Raw genomic sequence first — 7,587 nt, forward strand, 5'->3', positions numbered from 1 at the left:
ATGTTGCTATTGAGTTGCCTTGTAAATATCCGACTCTACTCGGTGAAATTTTGTTCAGTCAGTCAGGGAAAAAAACTTTAGATACTATTTTTTAGTGGAAAATCCTGTCAACAGTGACCTCGGTGAATACATGAATTTTTCTAACCTTTGCTCCCAGGATTTTTTTGTATGGTTTAGGTTTGTCACGCGTGAACAATCAAGTTAAATTATCTAAGTGGCTGTCAAAGTTTTTTGGATCTTTTTCGGGAGAGACTCGTGGGTGCTAAATATTCGATGGTTTCAATTTGAAATTGCTCTTCATTTCAAGCCGATGAACGTTTTTTAGTATATATACGACAAATATTTATATTATATTTAGATAAGAATATTTTATTGTATAGAATTAATTGTAATCAATTGTGGAATCAATGTTGTTTTTTATCCCTTTAAGTGCCAATGTCGTATATATCAGACATGTAGGAGCCCTCCTGTAATGCCCAGTTTGAATAGAAATCGTCATTTTTGGTCTTACTCGTGGGAATCGGATGGCCACTTCATGGCCAAGCAAAAAAATAAATCAAAAGTGAGTCTTTTCAGCGAGATTTTAAGCTAAAAAGTCAAAAAATGCAAAAATTTGATAAAAATCCACTTTTTTAAGATTTTGTCCATTTTTTGACCATTTTTGGTCAGCAAGTAATCCAAGAACCTCCAAATTTGGCCCTGATTAACTTGATTCTGTCCTCCAGCGAATTAGTTTGAAGTTTTACCACTCGGCACCTTTCTATCATTCAGTCAGGCCCGCGCAGGGTTAATTGTAAATAGTATACGTTCTCATTCATTTATTTTCATTTATAAAAAAATTACAAATCGACATTAGGCGACTTGAGACTAAAGAAAGAAAGAAAGCCTGGAAATCTTGCTTTAATTCTTTTCTGCTTAACTGTTTGGGAGAGAGAGAAATATCGCTCCCAGTGGAAAATAATAGTCTAATTTTCCCCCAGCTGAAAATAATCAGATAAGCAAATCCTCACTGCAAAATATTGTGCTATTTCTTCCATCCCTACTGAATACCCTTGCATGAAAACAATGAAATTCAATCAACAGTCATGATAAATATAGTACGCTTATCTCGGAACTCTACCATTTTTGCATACGGAAAGACCCCGGTTTTTGCCAGAAGTGGCAAATTTTATACAACTTTTTTGTCTAGTTTATTTAAACCAAAATATCTCGAGATCTAGACACTAAAACATAACAAACCATACCATTTTTGGATACTACAAACTCAGGGCTATCTAGCCGTGGGAATGATTTTATTTGAAAATGCCCCCAGGAAAATGCTGACGTCATCGAAAAACGCCTAAAATGTCGATTATTGGCCTTAAAAATACCATTTCTCGGCACCAGGTGGTCGAAACTTAAAAAATAACCCCATTTTCTTTATCTGCTTTTCACACTGAATTCGTTGGTAGCAACAGATATTTGATTTTCAGACCTCGAAAAAACCGTTAGTAAAGGGGGACCCTTGATAAGTTCTATCGATTTATTAAAAATCGATTCACTCGAAAATTGCAAGAGATTATCGAAGGGCAATTTTTTTATCAATTATACACCCTATTGGGAGCATAATATCAAAAATTTGCCCTGATCTAAGGGCTGTCCTACGAAGTGACACAATCCACTACCTCGGCCGCTGGTCTAACAGTACAAACGCCGTTATTCTATCACATCTCAAATTCGAAAATCCTTTTAAATTTCGAAGAACGATTTTCCTTCCAAGATACTAAAATTAGTTTTCCTTACAAAATATAAAATAACTTTCCTTCGAAAATAAAGGATCAAGATTTGTTCTTTGAAGCATAGTCTAACTTACTACTTCGAAGCTCAATTAATCTAATATTTCTATAGCTCGGACAAAAATCGATCTCCTCAGCGGGGAATCCGTAGAAAATAATTGCGAATTGCGGAGATTCAACTTCATGAAGAGAATTTCTCTCCTAGAATACAGAGAACGGTATTCTTTCGAAAATATATACAACATTTATCCTTTAAAATTCAAATTATTAAATAACAGGGAACGATTTTCCTTCAAAAATACAAAAGCACATTTTCCTCTTGAAATTATGCTATGGTTTTCTGGTTGATTAACTTTGAATAGGTTGTTTTGGACATTTTTCTAAGTCAATCAGTGATCCACTTGTGATGGATTATTGTATTGAATAATTATTTTTGGGAAGTTCTTTTGTAAGGAGGAGTATTTTTTATGATGATGGGTTTTTATGGTTTTAAAAACTTTAAAACTCCCAGAAGTTGATTTTTTTGTTCATTTTCCATTTAAAGATTTTTATTATCTTTCCAACGGGTACAAATATACCATCTAATTCATTGTCAGAAATCTTCCACATTTGTAATTTCACTGAAATGAAAGCTAATTTGAAAAGGAATATAAAAGCAGGGAATTTCAGGGATTTTCGAATAATTTGGCATCTTGTAAAGAAAATCGGGTGCAATTTAGTGGAATTTATTTTGGCGATTTAGTAGAATTTCTGGATTTGGCGAGAATTAATTTTGGTGAATGGCCTATGAAATCAAATTTGGCGGAAAAAAATTTGAGGAATTTGGCGAATTTTTGAGGCAATTCGCCAAATTCGCCGTAATTTTTTTTCCGCCAAAATTTCTTCTCTTAGGTAAATTGAGAAAAAGGCAATCGAATATTCTCTCGGGATAATGGAAATGACGTGATGGGTACCTTAAGGGAACTAATTTTTCGCGGGAACTAATTTTCGTAATAAATAAGAACACTGGAATAATAAATATTGCCATTTATCAACGAAAATCCCTAGGAAAATGAAAGAAATGTGTCCAAAATTGGGCAAAACCGCGAAAATTAATTCCCACGAAATGTGATTTTTTAGATTTTATATTTTTTTAAATTAGTTCCCTTAAGATAGGTCCGCGCCCAAATTCGAAAATCGACTCTTAACGGATTCTCCCCGAATGATTACCCATGATGCATTGCGCAAAAAAATTCACGGACGATATTGACTTTTCGTGAATTTTTTTGCGCAATGCATCATGGGAAATCATTCGGGGAGAATCCGGAAAGCCGATATCGTCTATTGAAACTGAATTTTAAAAGCAAGTTCAACAGAATTCATAGATCAAAATCAATAGATATTTTCTATACTTATTTATAAACTAAAAATTTCAATCCAAAATTCAAAAAAATAAAAATCTCGTAAAATCTTATACTCTGTCAATAAAATAATAGGAATTAAAATTATAAAATATCTATATAAATAAAATCTGGTTAAATTTGCTATATGTTTCATCTGGGTAAATCTTAGAAATCTTATAAAAAATAAAATAGTCAGAAAAACAAAATGGATTTTAAAACACCTAAAATAAACTTAACGAGAACTCGCAGAAATCCAATCTGAATGCACTCCTTATCTTTCAATACAACAATGAAACTTTAAAGCGTCAAATGTTAAGAACAAATTAAGAAGAATGATATTTAAATCTTTCCCTAAAACAAGAGCAGGATCAGAATATCTTAAGGTTCATAGTGCCAAAAAATAAGAACAGCTAAGCCTCAAAAAAGTTTGCTGCTTCTTATAAGAGAGCTCTGGTTACACTGATGATTTTTTATGCAGCTACCGAAAAAATAGAATTGAAATTTGAAAGAACAGCAGCATAGGCTCTCGTTGATGAGAGATGGCCTTCCCAGACGAGAGAAAGTGACCACGTAGTGTGTCCACGAAGCAAGTTCTGCGAATACACCAATGGAAACGACCATCATTGAACCAGAAGTTCAAAAGTTGTACTTATGCTGTTCAACATCTCGAATGACGGAAGTGCAGGAAGGAGTTGGAACACTTCCTATCCTTTGAACCATCCACAATCTGTGAAAAGATGAAGATATTTTAGCGTGAAAACTCAAGATGAATGAGTCGTACATGTGTTTACCTCTGCGTCACATTAATAGTGGCAAGTTTATGTAATTGGAATAATTCGCACTTCTAACCCCTAAAATGTCGTCCACAATTGGTCAGGATATAGTCCAATTAGAACCTTACCGGTAGCGACTTTATGTATGGAGTTTGTCCTGTGGCGAAGACGGCTAGTTTTGGATTCGTCTAGATCCTAAATGATTGAGGACGACAGTAAATCAGCACTATAACTGTCCTCAATCGCACGCACGTTAAAACAGCGGCGGGTTGTTCCGAATCGTTTCAAAAAAAAGTAGCTCTATATTCGCTAATGTAGTCTGCGAAAGATCCGAAAGAAACCAGAGTTGGCATTCGATCCCTTCCACAAATTCAAAAGAATTCTTTGTCATGGCCTTGATGGATTTTCTGTGATTTAAACCTCTCTGTATGTCGAAACTAGATCGACCACCAAAATTTTAGATTAGCTAGAGTCAACTATATGTTCACTTGCTGATGGCAGTTTTTATACAGTGGTATCTGCCACCATTTTCGAAACAAAACAATGATGTTGCCCTGTTTAACGTAATTCCTGACACAATTTGTTTATGACGTCATACACCGTGCACTCATCACAAAAAATGAGTAAGAGATGAAATGAAGGAACGAGATTTTCTTCCTTTTTACCTCGACAAGCTGATTGAAGGATTGTGTAACAAAATGACTACTTGATGAAATGAAGTCAATTAATTACTCGACGAATGACGTGGACCGACCACTCGATCAATTACGAACCTCATTACAAACGATTTGCAACTGTATCATTCATTGAATCAAAAATAAAATATGACTAAAAAAGCTAATGTAGTCCAAATAAATTATATTTTCAACACACATAATAATCAGAGAAACTCTTTTTCACTATTACTTAAGTAAATTTCTTAGTTTACCAGCAGTTGAATTTTACAACATCTCTGAAATATCATATACAAACTCATACGTTTTCGCTTGCAAGACAAGTGAATATACCTTCACCCGGGTCAAACCATGTCATGTGAGGCGAACATTAAAGATATAAGCTCAAGAAACCTGTCGGTAACTGTGCTGGGTATTGATTCCACAATATACCTTGGTGAAAGCTGAGCTCTGACCTTGTTCCCTAGTAGTTTACATCACATAAAGGCACTTGATCCAAAAACTATATGTCAGTGTATTTATACAAGTAGTATAAACCATAATGTAGACGGTTCTAACCAGACAACTCAGGCATTGTATGTAGAAGAAAAGCCTCAGTTATCATTATCTCGTTACACATTACCATGCAGCACTCATCATAGATTTATAAAGCCCGAAGTGCTTTAAGCTCTTCCAAGTAAAAAAAAAGTGAATATCGCACAAATATTGCTGCCATTGTTTTTGAAAACCCGCGAAGCTTGTGATTGGTCAAGCGCTGAAATTCTATTGTAATGTCACGTGACATAGGTAGGATTTCCTACCTAACCTCGGCACACTTTTCAGCAAAAGCACAATATCTGGCCCTTCGGGCTTTATACAAATGTATGGCACTCATACCGCTGTCTTAAAAGTATCAAAAACGGCTCCAGTCTAGCATCTCTCCACCATCCATCTATCAAAAGCGAACTAGACAGCTTTAACTTTATCCTTCCATTCTCCACCCCAAACAAACATAAGCCATCGACTCGTATTACTGAATGGCGGAAGATATTGGAAAATTGAAGCCATGAAAGAAAAGCCATGAAAGAAAATCCATCATATCTGAGAAATGAAAGTTTCACCCCTCTTATTTTGAAGCAGGAAAAGCCTTAAACATACACGAGCAGTCGCCCCTCTCTTTTAACATTCGAGTAAGATGTAAAATTCAAAGTAAAGACACGCAAATATAAGCAAGACCATTTTGTGAGGGCTCTATTGTCGAAAATAATGGCACGGCTTCGTTCAAAAAGGGTGGCTCAAGAAAAGAACCCAAAGCAGGCTGTCATCGAGTTCTTGTATTTATACGTAAAGAAGCAAAGACACGCCAATATGTAAAACGAATGATTGAAGATAAGAGATGGCCAAAGCCGAAAGCGTCGGTTCACCCACTGCACAAATTTCGTGGGAGCGTAAAAGAAACACACCATAAAAGGGATAATCAGTGATTAAAATCATCGTCACTACAAAACAATACCACTTTCAATTGCATTCTACAATCAAGTATGCTTGTTGCATAATTAATTAATTCTACCCATCCGCCGAAGAGGCGTTCGAACGAATAAATTAACGACAATGGAAAGTAAACAGAGAGATAATTATGCTTGTGGGCGGCTCTCATACATCTCCTTGCTTGCTGAAGGTCGGCGAGAGACGATAACCGAGTTTTTAATATACGAAACCGACAAACAATAGAATTATATAATTATGCCAATCTCCAACAAATAGCAGTATATTTAAGTATTATACCCCGCTAATTAATTCAATCAAAGTTATAGATGTTAAGTACCGTGTCACAGAAAAAGTGCTTCGAGCAAAGATAAGAATTTCTATCGATTATTTTTGTGAAACTAATGGTCCTTTACTTTGTCAAGAGAAAGAAAATCGAACGCTCCAATCCCGACATGTTTTTAGCGTGCAATTGTTAAAACAGCAAAAGCTAAAACAGTTCGTATATTTTATTTCTGAAATCACTTTTTGTGTAATTCCAGAGGAAATCCTTTTCATGAATTTTTTAAATAAACATTTAAAGAAATTTATTTTAATTTTGAAAATTTAAAACATTTAACTTTTGTCCTTTTACGATTTTTTTTCTTAATTCATTTTACCATAGTCAGCTTGCACTAAGTTATATACCATTATTTTGGTGATAAAAGAGAAATTAATAAAAAAAATAAGTATGCCGTTGAGTTATCACCCATGCGGAAGTGTAGAAGACCACCTTACATCTACATGGTTGAATCATGGTGATTTATGTACATCTCATCGCAGAACTCCTTGAGACAACGTTGAAATGTGCTATTTTCTTATTCATCGTCTTTGAAGGGAACGATGCTAAGATTTCGATAGTAGCCCGGGCTCGAACCTGTTCAGTGAATTACCCTTGTATTTTGTAAAACGCCCGTCAAAGCGACTGAGTTAACAAGTTAACAAGTTAACGACCGTAGCATGAAGGTAGAGTATCCAGCTACGGTGCGGTTGTGGGTTCGATCCCCAAGGGTCATACCAAAGATTCACAAATTGGTACTTGCTGCCTCTCTGCTTGATGCTCAGCAACTAAAGAGACGGATCAAGGGTAGGTGGAGAAATCCAGGGAAAGGAGTGGCGACCTCCCCTACCTTCGGTAGACAGCTAGAGAAATGAGAGCCTTCGGGTCGCCCTCGACTGCGATCGTAAACTAACCAACCGATTTACTTAACAATAACTCAAAGGATATACCTTCCGATAACAGAGACAGTGTTTTCAGTGCACGATTTTCTGCAGTAGAGATAAATTTTACGGCATGCTTAAAATTGAATAATACAATAGCGCTCCGCATCTCACACGTCATAATTATTTCAACTAGAAATTTGTACGATCTCCAATCCCACAGATTATTTCAAAATGATTGGAAAACCGTGAAAGTTATTACCTTTCTTTTGATATTGTAATTAATTAACGTGCAAGAATAATTAACGCAAAGGAAGAT

The 7,587-nt window shown here is 35.4% G+C and overlaps 1 long non-coding RNA gene across 1 annotated transcript in view; it reads right to left on the reverse strand.

Annotated features, from left to right (window-relative positions):
• Positions 1–3,140: 3,140 nt before the first annotated feature.
• The window catches only part of LOC136814861 (uncharacterized), a 7,143-nt gene continuing 2,696 nt past the window's right edge, over positions 3,141–7,587 (reverse strand). The window contains exon 3 of the long non-coding RNA XR_010847653.1: positions 3,141–3,884. This is a non-coding gene — a long non-coding RNA (uncharacterized lncRNA). The remainder of the gene's footprint in view (positions 3,885–7,587) is intronic.

This window comes from Clytia hemisphaerica, unplaced genomic scaffold, assembly GCF_902728285.1.
Source record: "Clytia hemisphaerica strain Z4C2 unplaced genomic scaffold, Clytia hemisphaerica genome assembly, whole genome shotgun sequence".
NCBI lineage: Eukaryota > Metazoa > Cnidaria > Hydrozoa > Leptothecata > Clytiidae > Clytia > Clytia hemisphaerica.